The sequence below is a fragment of the Vanessa atalanta genome, chromosome 27, assembly GCF_905147765.1.
Source record: "Vanessa atalanta chromosome 27, ilVanAtal1.2, whole genome shotgun sequence".
Lineage (NCBI taxonomy): Eukaryota > Metazoa > Arthropoda > Insecta > Lepidoptera > Nymphalidae > Vanessa > Vanessa atalanta.
In genome coordinates, this window is record NC_061897.1 from 6,142,223 (window position 1) to 6,155,301 (window position 13,079).

General features: G+C 36.0%; 1 protein-coding gene across 9 annotated transcripts in view; it reads left to right on the forward strand.

Moving 5' to 3' along the window:
• The window catches only part of LOC125074414 (protein daughterless), a 126,678-nt gene that overhangs the window by 72,897 nt on the left and 40,702 nt on the right, over positions 1 to 13,079 (forward strand). For 6 of the 9 annotated variants that reach the window (XM_047685749.1, XM_047685750.1, XM_047685746.1 and 3 more), the window contains exon 1: positions 12,866 to 13,052. The exons of 2 other annotated variants lie outside the window; for them this stretch is intronic. The gene's annotated coding sequence lies outside the window, so the exon portion shown is untranslated. Of the gene's footprint in view, positions 1 to 12,865; positions 13,053 to 13,079 lie in introns of those variants that run through there. One more of the 9 variants, XM_047685747.1, reaches the window with a different exon arrangement.

Sequence of the window (13,079 nt, forward strand, 5' to 3'; positions counted from 1 at the left end):
TTAGATAGAATACATTAGGTTTTGAACTTAAAAAGTTTTACAACTTAAAAATCGTTCCAGTAGTTTTTGCGTGATGCTTGTACGAACAGATAATCGAGTTTGTGTGAATAAAGAACAACATGAATATCAATATTAATTTACATACTTTTTATAGCAATAAAATAATTTCTCGGTTCACTTATATTTATTATTTTATTCGTTACTTGTTTGTCGCTAAAGGAAAACATCGTGAGAAAACCTGCATGATGGAAATTAACTACATGTGTATCGCCAACCCGCATTCATGTAGCGTGGTGGAATAAGTTGAAACCTTCTGCTCAATAGGAGCTAAGTATTAAACCTAGTAGACCAAAGAATTATGAATACATATTCAGAGCATTTTTTTAAAGCTAATTATTATGTTTTATTAATAACTACGATAGCTTTAATAGATATATCTATAGTAATAATATAAATGCGAAAGTAACTCTGTCTGTCTATTGCTCTTTCACGACCAAACCACTGAGTCGAATTTAATTTAAGACGACCTCCGTGGTCGAGTAGTGTGTACACCGGTTTTCATGGGTACGCCACTCCGAGGTCCCGGGTTCGATTCCCGGCCGAGTCGATGTAGAAAAAATCATTAGTTTTCTATGTTGTCTTGGGTCCGGGTGTGATTGTGGTACCGTCGTTACTTCTGATTTCCATAACACAAGTGCTTTAGCTACTTACATTGGGATCAGAGTAATGTATGTGATGTTGTCCAATATTTATTTATTTATTTAATGAAATTCGGTATAAATCTATCTTACTCTCCAAGGAAGTATACATTTTTTATGGCATAGGTTGGCGGATGAGCATATGGGCCACGTGATGGTAAATGCTCACCACCACCCATAGACAAAGGCGCTGTAAGAAATATTAACCATTCCTTACGTCACCAATTGGCCACCGACCTTGAGAAACTAATAACTAGTATGTTATGTCCCTTATACCCGTAGTAATTTTACTAAACACCACACGACCAACCACTTAAAATCGAGCGAACTCGCGGGCGACAACTAGTATATTATATATTTTTTAAGTTAATTAATGTATTTGATTGTTTTTTTGTGTTCGGTCTTAGAACGTCTTATGTCATTAGGGGTTTTATTTAATGCGTTGACGTCATCGTATTATTATATATATGTATATTAGGTATTGGGTTATCCCAATACCTAATATACATATATTTAAATTAACTGCAAGGAAAACATGAAAAAAAAAAAATTTACAATGTCAACCATCTCATATTATTCCTTAATGGTCATCGACTCGGCAAATAGAATTCCACAGCAGGGGTAGATAAGAACCCCTCACCCCATGCACACCTGCGCAAATCTACATAACGTGACTGTCTGTTGGAACCGGTCAAGTGCGCGAGTATACTTCGATCTTTATTACATTTGTTTGGTCTTTGTGACTGTATGGTTTTGGAGTCTGTATATAAATTTTTTTGATAATAATCACTAAACTTCACTAGATTTTTTCGGAGACTTGTTAATAGGTTTCGATTAGAGATACACTAGCTACCAGGGGAATAAGAGTGTGCGTTTATATTGACAGACAAGTATGCCAAGAAATAGTCGAAATTTTCATTACAAACATGCGAGTATCCATTTTTTATGATTGCAGGCCCCTATGGGTAGGTTAAGTACCGCCAAACCCTAATACGTAGTATTATTGTGTTCTGCTTTGAAGGGTGAGTGAGCCAATATAGCTACAGACTTCGGGGACAGATCAGAGAACATATCAGTCATTAAGGTGGTTTGGCATGTAAGGCATGGTGAAAAATTCTTACGGCCCTTATGTGTACACGCCCCTTTCATCAGGTGGCCCATATGACTATTCGTCTACGTTACCAAAGCATGCGTTCTCTAGCTGTTCCGTGCGTTGAGCATTTCTGCTCCGCCTCCGTGGACCGGAGCGTGAAGTCAAATAGCTTAACCTTCCTCAATCTCTGGATTATCATAGGTTCGGAGCTTATCTCTGAACGCTGTTCCGTGCGGAATGGTACATGCGTTTTTGGAAGATTTATTGACACATGCGAAAGTTTAGTTTGTTTTTAAATCAATCACGCCAAAAAGGCTTAACGAATCTAATGAAATTTGCTACAGAAATAGATTATAGTCTGGAACAGAACATAGGTTACTTTTCATCCCTACCACCTGCACCTCCACTCCTTCCCTTACGCATAAACTAGTTGAATTATAAAAAAAACAAATCACTACATGAAAACGTTCTGGTTTCAGTCGTTTTCAGTCGTCTGTTTTGAAGTCACAATCTTTGATTAAGAGTCACGACTTCCAACCACTGGACCATGGTTTACAGCTAGTTTAATATGTATTTAATTGGAAAAATAAACAAACAACGAAAAAGAAAACAATCTCATCATTCGACCCTGCGTCCGTCGAACTCGAAACGCAAATACAAGGAAGAACTGTTCAGATCACCTGCGTAAATCATTATGCAGGTAATAATACCGTGTATCGACGCACGCGCCGCGACAGATGTCCGACTCGGGGCTCGGGTGGACTCGGTCCGCGTCGGATACGTTCGGGCGCGCTTCGATGTGTAGTAAATTTTTTTTATGTTGTTTCGTCGGTTACAACGTTTTTGATTTTTCGACGGGCTGTTTCGTGATATTGTCAATGAAGATTTTGAGATTTAATAATAATAATCACGCTGATTGTATACATTGATGATTGATTTTATTAAACGATATAACGTCATGCATTCATTTATAAATTGAACAACTATTACGTGCACTTAGAGCTATCTAAAGATTCCCTAATTTGAGAAGTCTGTACCAAAAGGGGGCGGGGTGTTTATTTCGGATCCTGTGACATTCGTGCTATGAAAGTTTGATCTAAATCGGATTAGTCATGACTTATTATTTTACTATGATATAACTATGTAACAATAAAATAACAGTATTCTGTATTGTTGTGTTCCGGTTAGAAGGGTGAGTGAGCCAGTGTAATCACAGGCACAAGGGACATAACATCTTAGTTCCCAAGGTTGGTGGCGCATAGGTGACGTAAGGAATGGTTAATATTTCTTACAGCGCCTTCGTCTATTGGCGGTGGTGACAACTTACCATCAGGTGGCTCATCAGCATCAGCCAACAAATGCCATAAAAAAATATAGCGAGGCAACAAAAGCGAATACGAAATCAAAAGTGAATACACATTCCCGGTAGAGAGAAACGACGCGTCATTTTGATGATACGTCAAAAGTGCTCTGAGCTTAATTATTAATTATTATTGGCGTATTGTCAAAATATTATATGTGTAGTAAACACACACTTCCGGAAAGTTGCATTCGAGTTTGAATTCGTATTCTCGTTAATTGCTTTACTATAATCTTCCAAGTGCTTCATCTGCCTTTTGTTATATAATCTGTGTTAATCTTGGTATGCAATATAAAATACTAGCTGTTGTCCGCGTCTTCGCTCGCGTTTTAAGGGTAGGTTAGACATAAAAAGTCTTTCCTTATAGTTGTTGCCTTCCTAGAAGTTCAAGCTTGCTTCAATGTCAAATTTTATCAAATGCCGTGAAAGAGCAACAGACAGACAGTGCTAGTTCCGCATTCATGATATTAGTATAGATTTATGACACACGTATTATTCGGGCCCCGTGCAGAGCTGGCTCCCACCCACTATTCAAATTCGAGGTTAAATAATATAATTTTATTGTGTATAATTAACATATCTTGAATTCAATTGTGCATCGTAATTGACGTCTAGTTCTTATTTCAAATTTTGGAAAAGAGTAACTGAGTTTCTTGCCGGTTCTTCTCGCTAGATTCTACTTTCCGAACCGGTGTTAACATTACATTTAATACAGGTGTGCATGGGCTTGTAAAGCCTTGTAGAAGCCTTAATTGAGGTTTATTTCGTTATTGATTTGTTAGTCAAAAATAATTATCACAATTATAATTATGGTGAATTAATTAACTTATCGATATTAAATTAGACCACGACGTGATTTGAACACGCAACCTGTCTTATTTTCCTAGTGGGCTCTGTGTAGATGGCCCAGTGGTTAGAACGCGTGCATCTTAACCGATGATTTCGGGTTCAAACCCAAGCACCACTGAATTTTCATGTACTTAATATGTGTTTATAATTCATCTCGTTCTCGTCGGTGAAGGAAAACATCGTGAGGAAAACTGCATGTGTCTAATTTCAACAAAATTCTGCCACATGTGTATTCCACCAACCCGCATTGGAACAGCGTAGTGGAATATGCTCCAAACCTTCTCCTCAAAGGGAGAGGAGGCTTTAGCCAGGCAGTGGGAAATTTACAGGCTGTTAATGGGCTCTGTGCAGACTTGAGTTCAACTAACATCACTCAATGTATTGGATTGATTCAGTGTTATAAAAGATACAAAGGACATTTAGAAAATGTACATAGTCAATATGTAAGTATGTTATTGTAGGAACTTCGTCTAAGTAAAGGTTGCCTCGAACTCTTACAAGATTCATGTTTCGATCTGCCCATAAAACCCCTTGAATTATATACGATGGTGTTTAATTGCTATTTGAATTATTCAACCCCCGATAAGTCGGACGTGGCATACATAACATTTTTATGGTGTAATATCGATTTGAAATATATATGGCTGCATGAGGAAGGTTCTTTGCTTGATGACACAATAAAGAAAAAAAATGGCGCGAAAAATTTTTAAATAAAAAATTATGACTATTGAAATAAATTATAATTAATTCAGTACTATTTTAATAACATATAGCAAAAAAAGATGAACATATAGTGTAAGCGAGATTTGGAAACAAGGGGGGGGGTGTAAGTGGTGGCGAAAAGGGGAAGCCGTTTGCCGTGACGGTATACAAGTCGATCTTACCCCCAATGCGCGCCAATTGCTGATTCTCATCATAAAATAAATATAATAACCCAATACTAGATAAAAGTATTTTCTCTTGATGAGTTTTGGACCACGCAGTTCGTTATGGTTTAGTTTATATACATATGAATTATTAAAAATAAATACAATTTAAGTCGTGGTATAGAATCGGTCCTAATCGTTCGTAGCGTATGGGGGGGGGGGGTTTGAATGGCGTCACGTGACGAGACGAGACGATTGCGCACAGATATTACTAAGCTTGAAGCTTTATTATATTCATAGATATAATTATCTCAAAACGAAATAGCACAAAACTATTACACTTCATATATCTATATCTGACACAGTTATCAGAGCGCTGTTGCCGGTCCACCCTCCGTGTGAGCGAGACGGGTGCACGCGGCGAGCGAGACGTTGGATAGGGTGGGGAACGATCTTTCTAATTTCAATATTTCGTAAGCTATTAAAGACTTTATGTCGTTCGGAATAGAGTATGTTATAAAGTTTTCATTTGTGTCTTGTTTATTTTATGATTTTCAAGGGCGGTAATAGGAGATTTTTTGGAAATAATGTTCGAAAATTTTTGGGTAAACACGTATCGCTATAAATGTATTAGTTGTAGGTTTTTTTTTTTTTTAATTTATCCAGTGACGTCACGTCAAGGATCTCTGTTTTTTCTTAATCGTAGAATATACCGCGACGGGCCGTGGAACTTTGTTTATACAAGTTTCAAGACATACAACGCCTTGAAGTTTTAATTTAGATCGATATACTTATTTGAATTTAGAAATGAGTTTAACATGTTTGTGTGACAATGGATTAAACAAATATTTGTTCGATAAGTGTTCTATTTTTAAATTTTGACATTTGGAAAATCGCGTTCCAAAAAAAATTGATCAAGTTCATATCTATGTATTGTCGATTGATATTAACATACAATATATAACATATATATTATATATCTTAGAAGTATATTGTTTGCAGTCGAAAAGTTTCGATTGAATAATATCGTATATATTAAATAAAAAATAATTTTATAGTCCTGTTTTATTAAAGTCATATAAGAATACTTGCTATCGCCCGCGCCCGCCCGTTCTTGGAGTTCAAGTTTGCTTTATACCAAATTTCATGAAATTCGTTTCATTGGTTTGGTAGTGAAAGAGCGACAGACAGACAGACAAAGTTACTTTCACATTTATAATATTAATATTAGTATAGAAGTAAAGATTGATTATGACTAAGGGATAACTAATTAAGTAGGTACTAAATTTTTTACCGGTTCTTCTCTATAAAACCTAAATCGAAGTGTCAATTTAAAAGTGCACATAAAAGCCTCATTGAATGTAGAATATTTTGATTTCTTTTTCTTTACGGATATTTAAACTGAAACGTACTTTTTTTGGTAGGATTTTGTGGCCACGTATCGAATATTCCGACTACAATAGGCGATTACAATTAAACAATTTTGACGTTGAATTAATGCGATATCATTGGTTGAGGATCTTTGATATTCATCATGGATTCTGACGGAAAGAAGGAAGTGAAGGAAAACATCGTGATGAAATCATAACCTAAAAACGGAGAGGAGTCCTTAGCCCAACAGTGGGAAACTTACACTGTTGCTTTATTATATATATGTAAGTGAATCTAAAGTATGTTTGTCTTAACTCTTTCTAAGATAAGAATACGCTATGTTTGCCTGTAGGTTTGATTAACATTTTTTTGCGCTTATTCGCCACCAACCTTGGGAACTAAGGTGTTACGTCCCTTGTGCCTGTAGATACACTGGCTCACTCACCCTTCAACACAACAATACTGAGTACTGCTGTTTGGCGATAGAATATCTGATGAGTGGGTGGTACGTACCCAGACGGGCTCGCACAAAGCCCTACCACCAAGGAATGACACGTCATTTAATATTATGGATAGTTTTATTTTATTGCAGTCGTATGCGAAGAAATTTAAAGCTCACGTCGAAAAACATCGATAAAGTAGGCATGTTACTCAATACAAGATATATATTATAAAGATAAAAAAGCGTGGACTTATTATTTGCTAATATCTAAGCAGGATATATTAACAAAAAAGATTGATACTCTACTGATATACTCTGTAATTAAAATTATGGATAAGAGTAACTGCTGATTTTGTTGTCGGTTCGTCTCGGTAGAATCTACTTTCCGATCCGGTGGTGGCTTTACATTTAATTCAAAACTCGAATACCACATAAACCCTTCTCGTATAAAAGATATTTTGTTTTTGAAGTCTTTGGTGTTGAAAAAAAAAACTATTTAAATTTTCCGCCATTTGTAAATTAGTAATTATTTTCATTATATGTGATCTATAACAAATACTATCGTTCCGTCCACGCACACACCAACACACACACACACACGTATATATATGTATGTTCGTATATATAGTGTTATTTCTATTAAATCCTCCAATCTCTATCAATTTTTATCTACTAACGTAATTGAAAATTCCAGATAAAAAAATCGTACGACTTATAATCACAGTACTTTCAGAGGTTATCTAACTTAAATAATAATCATTATTAATATGATTACTAAATTAATTAGCAATAATAGAACAAAGGAACAAAGGCCTCCCCACTTAATATGGTTTAGAGCTAATTCCACCACTTTATCCGATGCGGTTGTCCACCGCGTTGGCTCATGGATAGTTAGGTCACCGATTCCGAGGAACCGAGTTCGCACCCCAGATCGGACCGATAAAAAGATTTTGGGTCTGTTGAAAAATTATTAGTAACAACCCGAAGTAATAACATTCCGCAGACATTTTTAACTTTACCGTTTCATAAATTCAAATCATTTGTAAAAAATATATTGGTGAAGAAGACATATTATTCGATACAAGATTATATTGATGATAAAAAAGCGTGGAGTTAATGCTTGTTGACTTCCAGGCAGGATATATTACATACAAATATAATTGTATTTAACTAACATGACTGTATTTTTAGATGTTGAAAAAGAGTAACTACTGAATTTCTTGCCGGTTCTTCTCGATGGAATCTACATTCCGTACCGGTGGTAGCTTTACTGTTAAATGCCGATTCAAAAGTGTTCGTAAAAGTTGAATAAAGTAAATTTTGATTTGATTTGATTCTGAAAGTAGGTGTGTCTCCCGTCCCTCGGAAAGCACGTTAAGACATTTGTCCTGCGCCTGAACTCTAATCGAACGTGTCGGATTTGCAGTCATTTCGGGTTCAAACCCAGGCAGGCACCACTGAATTTTCATGTACTTAATTTGTGTTTTTAATTCATCTCGTGCTCGGCGGTGAAGGAAAACATCGTGAGGAAACCTGCATGTGTCTAATTTCAACGAAATTCTGCCACAAGTGTATTCCGCCAACCCGCATTGCAACCCGGAGCAGCGTGGTGGAATATGCTCCAAACCTTCTCCTCAAAGGGAGAGGAGGCCTTTAGCCCAGCAGTGGGAAAATTTACAGGCTGCTAATGCTAATGCTAATGCTCGTGGAATACTGTGACGACTTCATCGTCCGGGGCCGAGTAGATACTAGCTACATATTCACGAGATGTATTTTTCTTAAGACAAACTAAGCAAATTGCAATTTTGCTTGCTCGGCTTCGAACCGGCAATCTTCGTGTAGTTTTCGTGTTCTCATCACGCCGTTATTTAAAAAGTGAATATTTATTTCAATGTTTTTTTTTTTTACGTCGACAGGGAGTGCCTTAGACAAGTTATATTATGGACGAAGGCGCCTTTACGTAATACGTGTCTTTGGTTGACAGCGGACGGTCCGTCTTACGTATTTTTATTATTGGTCACTGTAGATATGTCCAGTAGTAACTAGTGAATATTATACGTTTTATAAGTGGGTATTCGATGGTGACGCATATTTTTAATACCGGTTTCGTACTATGTCGCTATTGATATTATCGGTTTATTTTTTTATATGAAAATTAATTGTTTCTCTAATATTTATTAGCAATGGTTCAAAGTTTTTAATTTTATTGAAATAATTTACAATTATTTAATAATGAGAAATAATAAAATTACCAATCTCTTGACGTGCTGTCCGAGACACGGGGATGACAAAACTGTTCAAATTATTATGTCTTCGTGGCAGGGTTTTGTGCAAGCCGGTCTAGGTAGGTACCATCCACTCATCAGGTATTGTACCACCAAACAGCAATATTGGTTCTGTTCCGGTTTGAACGGTGATCCAGTATTACTGCAGGCACAAGGGACATAGCATCATTGTTACTAAGGTTGCAGCGCCAATGTCTATGGGCGGTGGTGACCATACCACCAGGTTGCTCATTTGCGCCTCCGCTTAACTATTACATTATTATTATTTAAAAAAAAACCCTTTTAGTTGGTATTGTCGACACTTACGTGCTTCGAGAGCACTTTAAGAAAAACGCGCCGAACTTGAACGTCGTATCGACAACTCATGTGGTATTTTTTTTGTAAATTCGCGGAGATTTTGGAGTATAACCATAATGGCGCTAAGTCCGATAACCACTGGCAGAAGCCTAACGCTTAATTTGACGCATAAATATCATATTAGTAATAATTAACAAGCGCATTGTTATTGCTTAAAAAAAATGGTAAATCCGCAACCCTCCAGTCAAGAGTCATTCACGGTTGAACGTGCCGTATGAATATGGTGGTACCACATTGTCATTCATCTGCCGTGCGGTTCGCAATGATATCCTATTGCGACGTATCGGACCTTGGCGATGCCGAAATACAGCGACGCCTTTTAATGAATTAATTAATTAGCACTTAAATGTGTTCTATCTATACTGATATAACTATGTTTGTTGATATGTTACGTCCCAAGTGCCTGCTGTTACACTGGCTGACTCACCGTTCAAACCGGAACAGAACAATACTAATCATTGCTGTTTAGCGGTACTCGGTGGTAATGATGTGCATTCTTGTACCAAGTTCTATCGGAAATTAATAACTTTTAAGCGAAGTTATTCTCGCTGGCTGTAACATTTATAATGATACTAGCTGAACCTGTAGCTTTACGCGCATGACATTCATAAAAATTTACCCGTAGCACACAAACCTTCACTCCCAATTTACCCCCTCGAGGGGTGATTTAAAAAGTATGCTCCTATACCTATGCTCTTCCCCGAGATTCAAACTATTTCCATACTAAATTTCATCAAAATCGGTTTAGCCGATTAATCGTGAAAAGATAACAACAAAAATGCATTTATAATATTTGTATTCGAGCCGAGATGGCCCAGTGGTTAGAACGCGTGCATCTTACCCGATGATTTCGGTTGCAAATCCAGGCAGGCACCACTGAATTTTCATGTGCTTAATTTGTGTTTATAATTCATCTCGCGCTCGGCGGTGAAGGAAAACATCGCGGGGAAACCTGCATGTGTCTAATTTCAACGATATTCTGCCACATGTGTATTCCACCAACCCGCATTGGAGCAGCGTGGTTTGGAGCATATTCCACGCGAATATGCTCCAAACCTTCTCCTCAAAGGGAGAGGAGGCCTTAGCCCAGCAGTGGGAAATTTACAGGCTGCTAATGTAATATTAGTATTAAAAAAAAACGTAGGTTTACGAAGTTTCAAATGAACTCTAAGTAACGATATTTCTAGGTAATTAAGTATCAAAATAAAACAAAATGTTCCGGTGAGATTGTTTCCGATGTTCATTGTTCAAGTTTTGTTTACGTTTGTGAAGAGAAAACGAATTCGGTGCAAACATTACAATTGCCGATCTAGATACAATCCGTACTCATGAAGTCGTACATTTCGTGATTTATATGCACAAGAATTACTCAACCAATGGATTTTTTTTTATATTTAATTATCATTAGGACAACAAATAGTAGTTACAATATCACATCCGAAATAAAAAATAAATTACTATTCAAAATGATCAAGGCAAAAGTTCTACTACTTACATGTAGTCTCACCGTGCAATATCATATCATACAATGTATGTTTTTTTTATGTTATCGTTAGGCGGACGAAGAAATAGGCCACCTGATGGTAAGTGGTCACCACCGCTCATAGACAATGGCGCTGTAAGAAATATTAACCATTCCTTACATCACCAATGCGCCAGCAACCTTGGGAACTAAGATGTTACGTCCCTTGTGCCTGTAGTTACACTGGCTCACTCACCCTTCAAACCGGAACACAACAATACTGAGTACCTTTGTATTACACGTACGAAGTCGGGATGGCCGGTAAGTCAAATCTCTAGACAGTGTAAAATGCAAGTTTAGATCTTTTTTTACGGATTTTAATGCGACTTTGAGTGGTAGTGTTTAATTTGACCATCAATAAGAGAGTGTAATGCTTCTATATTGAATAAAGGAGCTTGAGTTTGAGTTTTATAAACAGAGTGATTCAAGAGGAAGGTTTATATGTTTAATGCATATCATTGTAGGGAATAGCCGGGAATTTTAACTTTCCTAGTCTGTAAGAAAAACAAGATTTCCAATCTACAGGTGGAGTGTAGTACCCTTATTGGACCTGTGCGAAGCTGGGACATGTAGTTTGTATAAATTGTTTGATTTTCTTTGACTTGATAGGCTGATCTAATATATCTCTATAGATACACAAGAGAAACAGATGATATATTCAAGGAGATTTGTTTTCATTTCATGGGGATTTAATTCATTAACTAAATGTGTTTTTTTATTAAACACTTGCAAATCGACCGTTTTAATAGTAAATGACCAATACGGCCAATATTGGCACTATAAAACCAATCCCTACATCGCCAATGCACCACCAACCTTGGGGACTGAGATGTTATATCCCTTGTGTTTTTTACATTGGCTCAAACACAACGATACACAGGTTGCTATTAGAATATACATATGACGGCGGGCTTGTACAAAGCCCTACCGAGTAAAAGTAATCTTGTGACGTGTATAAAGGAAGCTAACGACTCGTTACCCGTAGCTCGAAAACGATCGGTAACTGACCTAATAACGAATAAAGGAACTCGACGTTAGAGTCATGGATATGAAATCCTCGTTAAAGTTGTAATGAAAGCAACTTTACAATATAATATAGCTTTGTATAAAATATATTTATAAAACAATGAACTGAAAAAGTTTAGACATTTCTATTATCATTTATCATTCTTTTAAAATTCCCTTAAAAAATGGCTAACGACCGTATAGTCCCAAGTTCTAAGCTCGCTGAAAATTAAAAAAAAAAGTTGTTGAGAAAACTTTAACCTCGTTGTACGTATCGCGTAAGAGCGGCAACGTCGCGTGATGCCACACCGACGATACATTAATCTGCCCGATTCGAGGGAGATTATGTGGGTAATTAATTTTATTTCAGTACTTATATTTGTATTATTTATCTGACATTTTGTATGTTAATTGACTTTTTGTATATTACTGCTAATAATTACTAAATAAAGTTTATTTGCTAATAATTATTAATTTACCGTTTATATTATTAAAACAACAAAATAGTTTTATACTAAGTATAGAATGTACAATGTTCCTGTTATAAATACTATTGAGACGCATTTATCTCTTTTATTAACGCATGTGGTTTTTTTTAATTGAAAATAATTTTGTAGTAAGATGACCTAATTAAAAAAAATGACTTCTTTTTGGGACTGATTGTTGTTATAGAATTTATATATTAACAAATACATAATAAATAATATAAATTAATCGTAAGGTTTCATTAAAAAGATATAATTTGATTAATTTCAAGCATTATATTATCACAGCAAATTAATCACTAAATTTCATAATTTAAGAAAAAAAAATAACAATTTTCAATAAGGCCTTATGTAGGCACAAGCCTATTAATGTTTTAAATTTTTATTCTTTATATTTTATTTATACAATTGATATATTGATTAATAAAAATAATAAAACATGTGACATGATATTAAAAATTAAAATAAATCGGTAAAAAATAAAATGAGTCTAGCAACACAGCCCCAAGTGAGCGGCAGTCGGCCATGAACGTCCAGTAGCGTACGACGCGCCGCGCCGCGCGCACGGATACATCGTGACATGAAATTATAACAAGTGATGACAAATGTTTATAAAACTATTGTGTGTACGTTAAGATTGTGTGAAGTGTTGATTTTTGTTTTCATTTTGTGAATTGAAGTTTTTGTGTCGTAAGGATTTACTGTGGATTTTTTTGATGGTATTCGTTTTTTAAGTTTTATGAAGA